General features: G+C 52.0%; 1 protein-coding gene across 4 annotated transcripts in view; it reads right to left on the bottom strand.

The window, feature by feature from the left end:
- DLGAP3 (DLG associated protein 3) overlaps window positions 1-15,516 on the bottom strand; it is a 57,572-nt gene extending 42,056 nt beyond the window's left edge. Inside the window, exons 1-2 of one of the 4 annotated variants that reach the window (XM_037827779.1) lie at window positions 11,131-11,148; window positions 10,790-10,896 (exon numbers count right to left, since the gene is read on the bottom strand). The gene's annotated coding sequence lies outside the window, so the exon portion shown is untranslated. Of the gene's footprint in view, window positions 1-10,789; window positions 11,038-11,130; window positions 11,149-14,843; window positions 14,983-15,456 lie in introns of those variants that run through there. The other 3 variants (XM_037827781.1, XM_037827780.1, XM_037827778.1) reach the window with 3 other exon arrangements.
- Between the last annotated feature and the right edge of the window lie 540 nt (window positions 15,517-16,056).

Raw genomic sequence — 16,056 nt, 5'->3', positions numbered from 1 at the left:
CCCCCAGAGAACAGAAAAGGAAGGAGGACCAGAATGGAAGCATGGAGGTTGGGGTCTCATTCATTCACCTTTATTGCTTTATTTTATGTAATTAACTCCTCCTAGGGACTTAGGGCAGAAATTTTACCAAAAAGCGGATTTACTGTCCCCAAACACTCAAGACATTTAGGCAGTTCCAAGTCTAAATCCATCTTCTGACCCATAGCATGGTGCTCAGTCTGTGAATAACCCATATTGACTATAATCTCTTTGAAAATCCCACCTCAGGGGGCTTTGCACTTGATGTTCTGTCTGCTAGAACGCTCTGCCCCAGATATTCCGTGGCTTTTTCCTTCTCATCTTTTGGGTCTCAGCTCAGAGAGGCCTTCCCTGACCACTCACTCTAACCAAAGTCAAGCCCATCCCCCAGGTATGCTACACAACAGCCTGTTTCATTGTCCTCATAGCACTTATTGCTCTTTGAAATTATTTTGTCTGTTACATGTTTATAGTATGTCTCCCCAAAGTAGAATACAAGCTCCAAGAGGGCAAGCACTAGGCTGCAGTATCCTGAGTGTCTAGAACAATGCCTAGCATGTAACAGGTACTCAAAATATGCTTATTATTTACTTGCCACCCACATATACTTTACTGCTGGCACAACAGCCCACAGAAAGGACCTCCACTCCTTTCCCTCTAACAGCTTTGGAGAGCATCCCAAGGATTTGGTATAGGAAGCCCAGCCTCTAAACCTAACCCTGCTCATTTTGTTTATCTAGCCCCTCTCAATTGGCAGGTGTGCCCCTTTGCAAGCCAGTGGGGTCGGGAGAAGCTTGATTGGCAGACCCCCATGTAGCTGAGCTTCAGGAGTAGGGTGCAGGGTCCACCACCCAGCCCCCCAGCAGATCCCTTCAGACTTGCTGGGCCCCAGCTCCTCTCTCAGCTGGGGCCATGTGGCTAAGATACATCAGAAGTAAAGTCTGGGCTTCCTCCTCCTTCTCCAGGTCTGCCAAAGGCAACTTAAGACACAATTCAGATGGCACCCCATGCTGATCAGGCCTCACCCCATCATGCCCCCTAATTGCAGCCTTGGCAAACTGCTTCTGCCCATTCTCAGCTACCTCCTCCTTTCTGACAACCAAACCGATTCTCAGGCCATGTCCACATTTCCCCTTGTGATGGTCTCCAGGGGCCTCTTTGAGGGTATCATTCCTGCCCCCTGCTAAGAGGAAAGACTCCCAAGACCAGAACCCCTCCTATAGGACCCTGGTCATGGGCAGCTGCTGAGAGAAACTATGGATTTAGGACCTCAAGCTAAACTGTTCATTTGTGTTCAAATCCCAGGTCCACCAGTTACTAGACATGTGACCCTGGGCAAGTTCCTTCAGCTTTCTCAAGTTCACTTTCCTCATCTTTTGAAAGAGGGTAAGAGGAGTCCCAGTCTCATTGTGATGTCATGAGGATTAATAAGATAATGCATGTAAAATGTCCAGCACAATGCCAAGGTTAGATAACTAGAGAGAAATCACTAAAATGCATCAGATCTGAAAACGGTCTCGGAGAGGCGACTCAGACAGCCTTGGGCAGAGGCTGTAGTCCTATCGGGGTCAGGTTTGGATCAGAAATGGGTACTCTGAAACTCATTTGTTTCATGCATCTAGAAATTTGTTTGCCTGGGCTCCTTTTGAAGACTGCCCACACCCTGAGCATGTGAAGGACAGCAGAGCAGTCCTGATGGTCAAAGATGGTGGCATCTGAGAGAAATAGAGATGCTTGATTGGCAGACCCCCATGTAGCCAGGGCTGGTATTCTCTCTTCTGGAATCTAGAAGGGAAAGTCCAGGGAAACCATTGCTGGGTGTTGGAGAGACAGTCATCTGCCACAAACCACTACATCACAGCCTACCTGCATGAACATGAGCAATTTGTTTAATCTGTTTGAGCCTCAATTTTCTCATCTGCAAAATAGGGGTAATAATGCCTACCTCCTAAATTTGAGTAAATAAGCTGATCTACCAAGACAATATGCATATATGTCTCCACAGGTTGGTTTCTCCCAGCTTTTGCACCCTAGAGCCTTCTTTCATTTGTGTGTGTTTGCTGAGATTTGAGCCGGTGCTTCTCTGGCCTCAAGGATGCTGCAAGACCCAAGCATGCCTGGGTCACCAGAGGAAAACAGGGCCCAAGCCCATGGGGCTAGAGCCTCTCAGCCATGCCAGGCCCAGGGGTCAGGCCCCAACCAGGGCCAGGGTTTAGCACTACCTCCTGGACTGGCACACTATCCCATAAGCTCCCTTGTGGGCTGGAATAGGGGCTGCCAATACCAGAGCCCATATCCTTCTGGGCCTCTCCCACAGGGGAGTCAAGCACAGGGCTGGGTACACCCAGGACCCCACAAAGCCTCATCAGTTGGCTGACACCCTGCTTCACGTGGTGATACCTCCCGCCCTTCAGCTCCAGCTGAAATTCTGCCTAGCTCTGCCCAAGCCTCAGGGGTGTCTGAGCCCTGCTCTCCTCTCTGGATTTCTGGCTTTGCAGGAGCTAGGGCCACAGTAGGGAAAGTGTGGGGAGAGGAAGCAGCACAGACTATGAGATTCATCTGTGTGGAGGGCCTGTCCCGACTTTGTCCTCTTTCAACACTCAGGCATCCTCACTTCCAAGAACCCTTTCCTAAGAGTGCTCTTACCATCAATCCCTGGGCACAGCAGTTGTTCCCTCCTCTTGGGTCCCCTACTTCTACCCAACAAATTGGGTAAATATTTGTTTGCAGGCTGTGAGCGCTGTAAAGTCTGGGATTCATCTGATCTATATGGATAGGTCTGTATGGATAAGACCTGGCCTACAGTAGGTGCTCCATAAGTTCAGAAGCAGTGAGTGAGCTATTTAGAAGGGCTGAAGCATACGGAGAGGGGAAGAAATGGAGTAAGACAGAAGGGAAGTAATTTCCTGCAGCTAAACCAGACCTCCTCAGCAGGCAGAGCTGGTCCAGGGTGATGTGGGTTTCCTGAAGAGCCGTGAGGGTCCTGTCCAGGAAGCATGCAAGCAAAAACGGTAGGGGGACCACTTCAGAGGATGGTCTAGAAAGCATTCAAGTGCAGAACACATTTCAGACCAGATGATCTTTGCTGCCTTTCAACTCTGAAGTCTAAGGTTTAGCTCCTTGAATGCCTGTGTTAAGTTCTTTAGATGCATTTTCTCACTTAGTCCTTAAACTATCCTATGCAGGAGGTACCATTGTACAGATGAGGAAACTGAGGCTTAGGAATATAAAGAAATTGCCCACACAGGTGGGGAAGAGGGACTTGAATCCGGGTCTGAGGCCACGCCCAATACTCTCAACCACTAGAAGCATGTCTCTCCGACCACAATGGTATGATGAGGCCACCAGGAGGACCCCATTGTGCCCTGACCCCGTGCTCAGTCTCAGGAAAACTCCATCCCTGCCATCCCTCCCACACACATGGGTTTTCATGCTCCCCAAACTGCTCGTTCCCAGTTTATAGATACATATTCTTCTGGAGGCAAATTACATAGCTTACCCATGCACAACTTTACATGATATTTGTCCCCACATACGTAGTCATTGTCACATAATGTATACAGATACATACATACTTGTTCCCCCAGGGTTCATACACATGTGCTTCTTCACCAAATGGACATTGATGCTTATGTGCACAGACCTGTTTATTCACACCAAGCTTGCACAGATACAAAACCTCACATACATGTTCACATGTTTATCCCCATATGACAGGTACATATGCTCATTTCATAACACTTAGGCACCCATATCTGCTCAATGATACATATCCAAACCCTCCTCCAGGGAGAACCCCATCCATTGTTCTCAGATCCAATACTATGCCCAGCTGAGCAATGAAGCTCCCTCCCTCTGGGGTTGGCCAGGCAGCCCTGAGAGGGGAAGAAGGCTCGGCCTGCCTGTGATGGATGGAATTAATCTACTGAGCTGGAGAAACTAAATAATTAAATCCCTAATCACCCCCCATACCAGCCCAGGCCAATATAGCTATGGGAGGGAGGGGGCTCTGAGGCCCAGACTAATATCCTAGAGAGGAGGAAGGGCTGGGGAAGAAAGGTACAGACAGAACCCTCTAGTCCTGGGAGGATCTCTGGCTGGCAAGCAGCAGGCAGAAGACAGACAAATAATCTTGGTTCTCCAGTGGTTTCCACATGGAAATGGGACAGCTTGGGAAAACAACCCACCACCACCCACTAAAACAGAGTGTGAGGGAGGACCAGCAGCACAGCTCCCCTCTCCCACCCTACCCAGAACCCTTCTTGCCCGTCTTCAGAATGCATCCTGGAAGTGTATGGGGATGGCAGATAGGATACTTAGGGTGCCCAGGACTATAGCACCCAAGAGAAGCAGTGTCTGCCCAAAGGGATGCTGAGGTGGGGTTAGTCGGGCCTTGGTGCACCCCTGCCCCACCCAGGACAGGCCCCTCCCCCCAGCCTGGCACAGAATGGCAGAGAAAGACCCCTTCACCTGTGCACCTACTTCCCTCAGGAAGTGGGTCCTGCACGTGGCTAAGGCTGAGGCCTGGGTAGGGGGGCTCAGGGAATCAGCCTCGGAACAGGCTCCAGTCCGATTGGCTGAAAAGTGGGTCATTTTCCTTTTGAAAAATAGTGAGAAAATGGAGAAGTAGGTCGGGCTCTCATCCCCTCAGCCCCAGGCACCATCCTGACTCGTGGGCTCAGGAGAGAGGGAGGCCTGCCCCTGCCAAAGCCTCATCTCCCCGGGACCCCTGTGGGGCAGTCTTCCCACAGCAGGGAGGCTGAGGACATCCAAGGGCAGGCACCCTCCTGAGGCCAGGACTGGAATACCAGCCTCACCCCACCCTGAGGGCTCCAGGGCCGAGAAGCCAGGGCAGGGGCCTAGCTGGAAGGGGCAGAGGGTCCGGCCCACAGGGCCCTGAGGAGCCCCCTCCTATCCTCATGGTCGTGATGCCTCCTCTCCACTCTTCTCCTCCCTTTCCTCATCGTCCACGTGGGCAGAGTCGTTGCCATGACACCGCGGGCAGGTGGGCGGCTCTGGCGGCTGTCTCGGCCCAACCCCCATGCTCAGAGCCCAGGTGGGAGGGGAGCGGCTGCAGGGCCCCTGTCCCTAGCCCCAGAAACAGAAAGAGAGAGGCAGAAGGTCCCCATACAGCCCGGAATCTGAAAGGGGCTCTAGCACTGGGCTCTTGGGGATGAGGCACCCCAGCCCCAGGAGAGCTGAACTCTCAAAGAGGATCCTTAGGCCTTTGACGTCCCTTCCCACCAGAGGTCAGGAAGTGGCATGGGGCAAGGCTGACCCTCAACTCCCACTTCTTCCTCCTTTTCTCACCAGATATCCTCACAGCTTTTCCCTCATACTTATGTTTTAGTCCTTTCCCACTAGCAGCTGATTGGTCCTGCCAGTGGTCTAACCTCAGTTTCTCATTCTGCAAGAGAAGCTCAATTCTCTGTGCTCTCTTGGGAGAGAAGGAAACAAAGTTGAGGCTCTCAGAGAAATTCTCCCCCTATCACCACACCTCAGCCTGTCCTCTTAAGATCTAGTCCCCTTTTCCTGGTTCTCCCTACATTCCTGAATCCACATCACAGCCTCGGGGGGCCACTTACTCCTGAGCCCAAACTTGGCCAAGGTACCCACAGAGAGTGCAAGGCCACACTCCCTCAGAAGAGGGGACTAGGAGTGGAACAGGGAGAGGAAGAGGGGAGGGAGGAGGCAGGGGCTGGAGAGTGACGCTGCCTAAGGACACTGTCCTGCCTCCCACCACATCTGGCTTGAGGAAGGTTAGGCCATACCTGAGCTCCAGCTCAGAACTCCCCATCGTCAGCCCCCTTCTCCTCTCAGGATCCACATGCTGTTTATGGCTCTGACCTCCGATGGCCCCTCACATTACAGCCCGGAATCTGGAAGGGGCTCTAGCACTGGCCTCTTGGGGATGAGGACATCATTTCTGTCTCTGGGGCTAGGGACGGGGGCCCTGCAGCTGCTCCCCTCCCACCTGGGCTCTGATCAGCAGGGCCCTGATCCCCACCCCTGCTCTGTAAGGCAGGAGCCCTGTATCACTGAGGGAATGGAACCAGAGGGTCCCCCGCATGGCAGCCCTGGCTGGTGGGTGCTGGTGACACGACTCAAAAGGAAGGGAGAATGGCAGCCAGGGTTACTCAACAAATATGTACTGACTGCCATTCCAAGCCGAGCACTCTTCTGGATGCAGTGAGCAAAACAGATGAAGCTCCTATGCTATGAAGTTTATATTCTAGTGGAAAAAAGAAGAGGATAAACAAATACATGAAATAATGGTGGGGGTAAGCACTGTAATAAAAAAAAATAATAAAGTGGAGTGAGGGGATGGAATGACCAGGGTCTATTTGAGATAAACTGTTAGGGGAGGGCCTCTCCAAAAAGGCGACTTTTGAGCAAAAGTGAGGGAGTGAATCACGTAGATATCTGGGGGAAGAGCATCACAAGCTATGGAGCAGCAAGTGCCATGTCCTTGAGGTGGGACTGTGCTCAGCACCTTCGTGGAGCAGAAAGGAAGCTGGTGTAGAAGCTGAGTGAGGGAGAAGAGAGGCCTATCAGATCAGGGAAGTAATGGGGGGCTCTTATATAAATGGCATTTATGTTGCTCAGGCCTCACTAAGCACTTTGGATTTCACTCCAAGTGAGATGGAAAGCCATTGGAAAGGTGTGACCTCATATTACTCTGACTGCTTTTGGGGAAGAGTCAATAGAGATGGGGCTGGCAAAGGTGGAAGTAGGGAGACCAGTTGGGACAATTCCTCTCCCTGAAATACCCTTTTCCACAGTTGCCCACCTGGGCAAAATGTGAGCATCTGTTAATCCTTGACTCAAAAGCCTCCTGCTCTACGGTAGTATCTATGGATACTTTACCAAAGCCTTTCCCTCCCCACCCCAGGTTTTACCAGTCTCTCTTTACATCCCTGCTGCCCGCCAGGAACACTTATATTCTCCTACCTTAACATTCTGTTTACTTAGTTCCAGGTCTTTTACCCTCTCTAAACCTCAAGCCACCCAAGGTCAAGGACCATCCCCAGAGTCTACCACAGTACATGGCCCATAACAGGCAAAAATGTTGGTTGAATGAATGGATGTATTGGGTGAGGCACGTGTGATGGGGAAGGGAGGGTCTTCAGGCCCTTGTTAACCTGGGTGAGTGAGGTGCACACGTATCGGTGCAGCATTAGCATATGCCCACATATTTCTGTACACTCTGTTCAGGTGCATATGTGTGTAAGTATGTGCAGGTTGAAAAATCCCTGTGTTGGTATATAAGTAGATTTTTTCATGTATGAACATATTAGAATGTGCACTTATGGTGAGACATGCAAATAATGGCATAGACAAGTAATATCAAAGTAATATATACATATACATGTATACACATATTGCCATGTACCCTGTATGTGAGAGGCTTATCTATTCCCTAATGTCCCTTGCCCCTTTAATCTACGAAGGTCAACCTGTTCTGTTTGATTCTTTAAACCTCTGTACTAAGGTTAAAATTTCATCTCCCAAACTCTTTCCGCGCATACAATCCTGAGCACTACAGTGTGTGAACAGCCTTGGGCTGGGCTCCCTTACTCTGTCCCCAAGGCATTTCCAGGTTTTTCCTTTGCAAACTCCATTCATATGAACAGTAGTAGAGAAGTGTTGGCTCTCCAGGACATGAAAATTTGTGCCTCAAGGAGCTTGCTTTCTGGAGAAGAGCCACAGGCACCAGGGTGTGGATCAAGTTCAAGCTTTTGGGAAAATAACTTTTGGAGAAACCCAATTCTCAATCTCCAGTCTCTCTGTCTCTCTGTCTCTCCCCCCTACACACACTCACATTTTTTCATGTATTATGCCTCCACCAATACACACATATTCATGTGCTGTTAATTCATACATGTATATATATATGCACCCACACACATATCTATACCCACACTTAAACTCACATATACGCATCACTGGGTGAGCACACCACATTCACACATATGCCAATTTAAGTAATTGCCTTCACAGCCACATATACATGTATGCATACATAAATTCATACATATTCTGTATATACACGTTTGCATGTGTTTACACTTATACACATAAACTCATAAATGTGTACACATAGACACAGCATACTCACACATACTTATGTGTACCTACACAGTCATAAGCCCACTCACAGGCAGAAATACACATGCATGTGCACTGAAATCACAGGTCCCGCAGAAATACCCAGACCTCCTGACTTCTACCCCATGCACAAAGCCAGGAGGCTGTATTTTCTCTCAGTAACATTACAAGTTTGCATTTGCTCTCTCCTTTTTGTAGAGTCTCCCACTTATCCATATGGAAAGTTGTGCCTATTATCAATAGGACATGCCCCACTCCTGGACATACCCCACTCCCACCCATTCTCAGAAAGAAAAAAAAAAAAACATTTTAAAGGAGGGCTTTGTTTTCCCCTTGTTTCATTCCTGGAGAAGCCATTATTTCCAAATACAACATGGGTGGGGGTTACTATTGGAATAGGTGCACTTTGGAGTCCACCCAAGTGGCAGGCCCTCCCCCATATACATAACCTTTTAATTCCAAAGGGGAAGTGAAGGGAAAATGTCAAGGCTAGAGTTTTTCCTTTCAGTATCTCTGGGTATGGTCCACTTCTCCCAAATTCCAAAAAAGTTATTGGGCAGAGGAAGGAACCATGAGGAAATTATCTCTGGTCCCTAAAATCTAGGATGCCCCTCTCCTTCCATAACATTACTTCATAATGTTTAGGGAGCCCCTCCTAGCCCAGCCTGGGGGTCCCGCTCAAGGAAAGGCTAAACTTGGAGGCTTAAAAATGTAGATAGGTGACCTGGGCTCAAGGTAACAAAAGAACCAAGTATTTCAAAGCAGAAGCTGGGTAGGGATCAAGGAAGCAAGCCACAGACATCTCTTGGCAGGGAAGCGGCTGCTGGAACACTGTATCATGAATAGCGGGACTCTCCAAGGGGCCAGGGAGAAGGGGGTGGACATCCAGCATCTATGTGGGGGTGGAGGGGTGACTGCTTCAGGCAGTAGCAGCAGCTCCAAAGTAAAGTCTTATCAAAGGTGTTATGTAACCAAGGGAGCTGAGTGAAGCACAAACACCTCCCCTCCCCAAACAGGCACCCACACCCACACCCACCATCTCCCAGCACCCACTGCATAGGAAAACTCAGCTCCTCCCAAGCAGCTAGAGAAGGGGAGAAATCATCTTAATGGGTTACATCAAAAACATGAGGGTGAAGGGCTCCTTTATTAACCAGAAGTCACATCTGGGAAGGGATGAACTGATTCAGTTTGGGGCCCCTAGATATTTCCCCCCTTTTCTTGAACTCCCTGCAATACCAAATTTTTGTCCAGCATCATATGGAAACCCTCGTCTTACTCTCCCCCCAGGAAGGATCCCATTTGAATATTTGATTGTGCTCTTAGGGATGGGAGGTGAAGCTGCCATCAACCCCTCTTGCCTGTTGTCCCCCCACAGTCTCATCTGCATGTCCTGACATTTGGCTCTCATTCCCCTGGGATGACAAGGGAAAGAACCTGGAGAAATAACTCCTTGCTCTTTTCCCTTCAGGTTACAAAACAGGGGAATAAGAAGCCAGATAATTGAGGTGATCCTGACCCTAGGTCGTGGGAAAAAGATTTCCAGAGGAACTGAGGACTGAAACCCAGACTCTATCTCCCAACTTGAATATTTTTACTCCCCCAGATTTTCCTCTTTTCCCACTGCCCTTTCTACAGTAGCCTCCTCCTTCTCTGCTCTGAGGTACTGAACAACCCCACCCACTCCCTGAATCCTTTGCTTGGAAATCTTCCTCCCCAACAGAAGTCTGAGCTATGGTTGAAATGACCTGAGCACGAGACAGGCTAACAGAATATCTCAGTGCCCCATGTCCTGAATTACAGAGAAATATCAAATGGTCAGTCAAATTATCCTAAAATCCTGATCTCTATCCACCCCAGCCTAATCAGGCAGTCTCAAGCTCTCCTAATTCAAAACTGCCGTGAGCCTGAACTCATGGGACTCACTAGGGAAAGACTGGTGCCAGTACCCCTAAGATTGTTCCACTCAAACGATCCCAGGAGAAGAGGGCTCACAGTCACAATATTATCCTCCATACCTACCCCCTCACCAACAACCAGGGTGTTTTGTAAAAGGGGGTGGGGGGATGTTAAACAGGGAAAGGTGAGTTCCTTTCCCATATACCACTAACTGTGAGGCCCAGAGCCAGAAGGAGGACCCCAGAGTCTACTTTCTATCCAGGGGTTCTGCCCATGGAAAGTGGGTCATCTGGAGAATTTTTTTAGTGAGCCCTCAGCATTGCCCATCAGCCTTCCCATCATCAGACCAGAACACGAACGCAGCTCCGTTCAGCACTCGGACAGCGCCAACGAAGCAAATCCCTGCTGAGTCCCGTTCAGCACTCGGGACAGCTCCCAGGGACTCTCCGGACCCGTTGCCAGAAACCCAGGATGCCAGGAAGGAGCTGGCTTACCCCATCAAACACTCTCTTCAGAACAGAAACCCCCCTCCCTCTGCACCTCTCGCATTTGCTCCCACCCACCGGGGGCACCTGATTCCTCTCCTTTCCCTCTACGTCCAGAGAGAAAAAAATAAACCCAGACACGGAGCTTGCCTGAGGAGCCTAGAGAGAGGACCCCACCCACCTCCTTCCAGCCCTGAGCCTCTCAACGCCACTCACAGCTGGTTCTAAAAACCACTTTTCTTCTTAAACACCACCCCAAAAATAAAAGAAATACTCACGTGGGGGTCCCCAGCCCAGTAGGCAGATGTGATGGTGGGGGGAGACAGAGAGAGGTAGCTCACCACACCCTGTTCTGAGCCCCCTATCTGAAGAAGCCAGCTCCCATCTGGACTGGGGGGAGGAGAGACATGTGGAAGCACTGAGTGAGGGGAGGGGAGAAGGAAGGAGGAAGGAGCGGAGGACTGCGGGGCGGGGGTGTCAGGATGGGGGCGAGGGAATCCTTTTTAATTTCATTCTCTCCCCATGTCTACATCAGCCCTGCATGCTCAGCTCTTTAATATTTACACACAGGAGGAGGAGAGGATGGGAAAGAACAGAAGGTGAGGGGGACAGAGACTACCTGAGCTCAAAGGGCATAGAGGTAAGGGCCTGCAGGAGCTGGGAGCTTGGGCCCTCCATACCATCCCCAGCCCTCTCCCACTCTGAGTTCTTGACTGGAAAGAAATAGAAAGAATCCTGGGACCATTCTGTCCCTTTGTTAACAAGACACTTTGAAGCTGCAACAGAAAAAGATCAGATCCCCACCCACATACCTGGACACCCCCACAATCCCAGATTTCTTGGGTGCCTTATGTGCAGATGGAGAGGCAGTATTCATATACAAGTATGTTCTGATGCTTGGAAGCATGTTTGCATGTGAGTTGGTGTATAAAAGCACACAAGCATGTCAGCTAGCATATGCAGGTCCACACAAGCATGTCCTGTATGAATTCACATTAACAGCCCATGCAATCATGTGCAAACCTATGTAACCACAAGTATGAACAAGCCTCCAAGCAACCTGCCCCCAGCCCTCCAACTATGACCCCAAGGACAAAGCCACCCACCTTCCCAGGCTCCCTTATTCACAGGCCTGTCCCTCACAGCCTCACTTTTTCTGTCTATGACATGGGAAGAAGGGCCGGTGGGAAGGGATGCTGCAATGAGTCCAGGGGCCTGACAAATTATTAGCAATGATGAGCTGGCAGCTCGTTACCATAACGATGGTGTCACTGCCTCACTCCAGCTCAAACCCAGACTCCCCAGACAGCAGGAGGCCTGCTGAGCCAGCAGGCTTCAGATGGGGGGGGGGGGGTAGCAGGGGGAGATAAAGAGTGAATCCAGACACGATGCTTGCAACAGTGGAGGGTACGCAGCTGGTCTTTCAACTCCCACTGGGAGACAAAGCTTTATCTCCACCAAGGGGGAATGAATTCAGACTCTGGGAAGGTTTCTTGGCCATGAGGATGGTAAGACACTAGACATAGGGTTTGGAAGTCGCTCTAGACAAAACCTCTATTGTCATTTGTTCTCTTCATCCCCTCACTCTAGGAACCTCTTCTACTAATCTTAGTGGAGTAGGTTAAGAGAAAAACCAAACAAATTGGAGGCTTTTCTCTGAACCTCAGGCTCCCCACCTGTAAAATGGGGACAATCATTTTTCCATTCACCCTAGGCTCCAGGAGGATTTAATTAGAAAAGGTATGGAGTAACTATAGACCCTTCCAAAATCAGACAAGCCCCAGCAGTTTCTCTACCCATGAGGAACCCAAGAATTGTCAGTCTGGCTATAGCAAAAGGCATCAGAAACTGGATGGGATGAAGGAAAATGGAGCTTAGCCAGCTTAAGCCCCAACATCAGCCAGAGAGAGATGATGTGAGGTGCCAAACAGCAGCTGAAAGCAGGCACTGCCACAGAAGAAATTCTGCGCAGAAATCAAGACAAGCCCATGGATTAACTTGGTGGTGGGTATAGCTAGAAATCCCCATCCCCAGAAGCATCTGTACCCACTCACCCTCCATCCACCAACCCCCACCCCAGAAAGCCATAGGTTGAAGAGCCTACAGCCCTAGGTTTATCAAGTCTTCATTTCTTTTCCCCAAATCCCCTCTTCTCAGCTCTGGTTGTGGGAGGTGTTGGTGGTTCCTGGAGTGGAAGGCAACATGGAGGGGTGGAAAGTTCCTGGGCTGAGACTAGCCTGGGAACCCACAAGTTTGTTGTGTGACCTTGGGCAACTGCCCTACTTTCCCCAGGCTTCAATTTCCCCACTTTGTAATTAAGAGGTTAAACCAAGTCAATTCTATGGTTCCTCCCCTGACCATCATCCTATAACTACATAGATGCTCACTTCTTGGACATGAGCCCCCTGGCAGAAAATGCAATGGGCCATGCCTGCCAGATCAGTGGGGCAGTGTGGGGTGGGAGAAGTGGGGGTTTATTTGAGGCTGTTCATCCTATGTTCATGTTCCTTTTAGAAACACCTGCCACCCTAGCCCTCTCAGCTCCCTTTTTAGGCCCTGATTCACTGCCAACTCACGAAGCCTCCCCCTCCCCTCCCTTCTCTCCTCTCCCTCTCTCCTCTCTTTCCCTCTTAGGCTTTGACAGCTGGGTGTAGAAGTAGCCCCAGCATTCAGGAAATGCTGGGAGGAGGTGGAGGGCAGCACCCACAGTCAGAGAAAGCACACTTGGGAGTACCACTCTCCAATCTTAGCCCAGCCTAGGCTGGATTGGAGTCTTCCTGTACCACTGACAAGCAGTGTGTTATTGTGAGAAATGCAATTCACCTCTTGAGCCTCAACATCCTCATCTGTAAATTGACATATTAGGTTGAATCGCATGAAATTGCTGTTCAGTCAGTTAAAAAGAAAAACAAAAAGAGTTGAATGTTGGCAATTTAATATGACTTAACCTGATACATGCCTGCCTGCCTCTCAAGGCTATTGGAGAGTTAAGAAAAAAGAATTGTGAGGGGAGCATTTTTTAGAAGGCATGGACTGCTATGAAGGCATTATTTATTATTATTATTACTTCAAAGAGTTTTAGCACAGACCTACCAGGAAACAGTGGGCTGAACCAATGACCTAGAATTTGGGAGATTTGGGGCCTGGAAGTCTGGGACAGAGCCACCTGCGCTGATAACTAAGAATAGGGTGGAAGCTTCCACCTGACTTCCTCAGCTCCTGGCCCTGAAGAGCCTTCAGTGAAACATTCCTGGGATAACACAAGTTCCCAAGCCCAAAGAAGAAGCACACTCCAGCTCATCCCAGGCCCTACCTCCCTGAGAGGCCCCCACATGCAGAAAGGACACAACCAGTAGCATCACAGAGGATACTCCCTGGGGGAGAGAAAAAGGAATGAGAGTGTGTGTGGGGGGGTGGGGGGCTGCTATGTAGTTCTTGTACGAGTCAGGGGTGAGGAATACCTGGGGTGGGGGGATGATCTGACCTCTGAAAAGTCTTAGTTTCCCTGGCAGATGCACCACCACCACCAGGAATCCCCTGGGAGAGGGGGTACAAAGCCCAGGTTTTGGTGATTTGGAGTGAACCCTGTTCAAATACATTCACACACACACATATTCAATAACACAGGCCAGAGACATCCAGAGCCACTCACAGAGACACAGTCACACCTGCACACATCCATTCACATACACACTCGTAGGTAGAGACATACGGGGACACATGCAGTGCCAAGACACACTCATTCACACACATGTCCACAGACACACAGTCACACATTCACAGTACATACACTCACTGACACTCGTATGCTTACCCACAGTGGCACACACGCTCACATTGCATATACTCACTGGTACACACAATCACCCACAGACCCAACAGTGACACACACACTCATCACAGACACACGGAGACACGCACTCACACTCACACACCTGCAGAGGAAACTTCTCTCCGGATCTCCCAACATCACCACTCCCCCACCCTCCCAACCCCTCTCACACCAGCTGACTACCCCCTCACACCCATGCCCCTAGCCCGCTAAGGGCTGGGCCGGGCCGGGGCTGGCCTGCCCGCGGCCCTTCGGGGGAGAGCCGGTCCTCCGCGTGGTCCCCCCTCCCGCCCCGCGGGTCAGGTCTGCGGACCGCCAGGCCAGGGCGGGGGCGGGGGCGGTGGAGGAGGCCCAGCCCCTCCCCCCTCCCGGGGCCGGGAGTCTAGGCCGCCGGAGCCCCGGGCGTGGGCGGCGCCGGGGCCGCAGCCAGGCCGAGGGTGGGGGGCGCTGCAGAGGGCGCGGCGAGCGCGGGCCCATCCCCACCCCTCCCCGCGGCTTACCTGGCCCGGCTCGGGCTCCGACCCGGTTACATGGTGCCGGCGGCCCGGGCGGGGGTCGCTGCGGTGGCGGGCGGGCGAGCAGGGCCCGGGGCCCGGCACTGCGGAGCCCCCAGCGAAGGGGCCGCGCCGGCTGCGGAGCCCGGAGCGAGTGCCTAGCAGCAGCGGGCGCGGGAGCGGGAGGCGGCCAAGCCACGGAGGCTGGATTTCCCGGGGACCAGGAAGGGGAGGCGGGGGGATCCCGCCCGCGCGCTCCGCCCCCGCCCCCGCCCCCGCGCAGGGCCGCCGAGACCGGAGCCGGGGAAAGGGAGGGGGACCGAGCTCCCCGCCCCCGCACAGGACCCTGGAGGGCCGAGGTCGCAGCCGCCGGGCGGCTGCCGGGGCCCCTGAGGAGCGCCCGCTTCGCGGACAGCGCTGGGAAGGCCCAGCCTGGGGCTGCGAATGAGATCCCCCCTCCCCAGGGGCCAGCGGGTCAGTGTCCGCCGGGACCCAGGAACTGGCACACAGTGTCGTGGCCACGCACAGCTGACCTAGGCACAGAGACCCAAGACCAGAAGAGAGACAGCCACACAGCTTCACAGACACCGTCTAACGCCCCACCAAGGCACAGTCATACCCTCTATGTCACACACAGACCCCCAGGCACATCCCCTTAGAAGACTCTCCTTCGGTATTCCCAGTCTGCTCTCGGACGTCAGCTCCTGGCCTCGATTCTAGGAGCAGCCCTCCTCTGCCCCTGCCTGGGTGGGGCGCTGTGCCGTGTCTTAGAGCCACTGGCAGGCGTCCCCCCAACCCCCGTTGGCCGACCCGAGGCATCCCCAGTGTGGAAGGAGAACCCCGCTATACCTGCCGTCTTTGCTGGGGCCCCCACACGTGCCCACTGTGCTCGCCCATCTCTGGGCCCTGGGCCAGGGGCTGTGCCATGGTGGGGGCCTGGGGAGAGGAGGGAGGGGAACTGTCCGAAGCACAGCCAGAGGCTGCAGAGCCAGGACACAGGCTGCAGGGACCGGGAGAGGAGGAGGAGAGCTGACTGCAGCAGTCCTTGGCTTGAATCCGTCTTGGCACCCAGAGCGGTGCTGTAATGGGGGGGAGGGGGCCGTGTCGGGGAAGCCACAAAGAGAGGGGCTGAATACGGGGGAGGGGGGCTGGTTCTCAGTTCTGACTTCCGGGTGTGAGGAAACATTGCCTCAGGCGCTGAAAGTTGGGTGTAGGGTAA

Source organism: Choloepus didactylus, chromosome 2 (assembly GCF_015220235.1).
Source record: "Choloepus didactylus isolate mChoDid1 chromosome 2, mChoDid1.pri, whole genome shotgun sequence".
Taxonomy (NCBI): Eukaryota; Metazoa; Chordata; class Mammalia; order Pilosa; family Megalonychidae; genus Choloepus; species Choloepus didactylus.
This window is presented reverse-complemented; position numbering and strand designations above follow the sequence as displayed.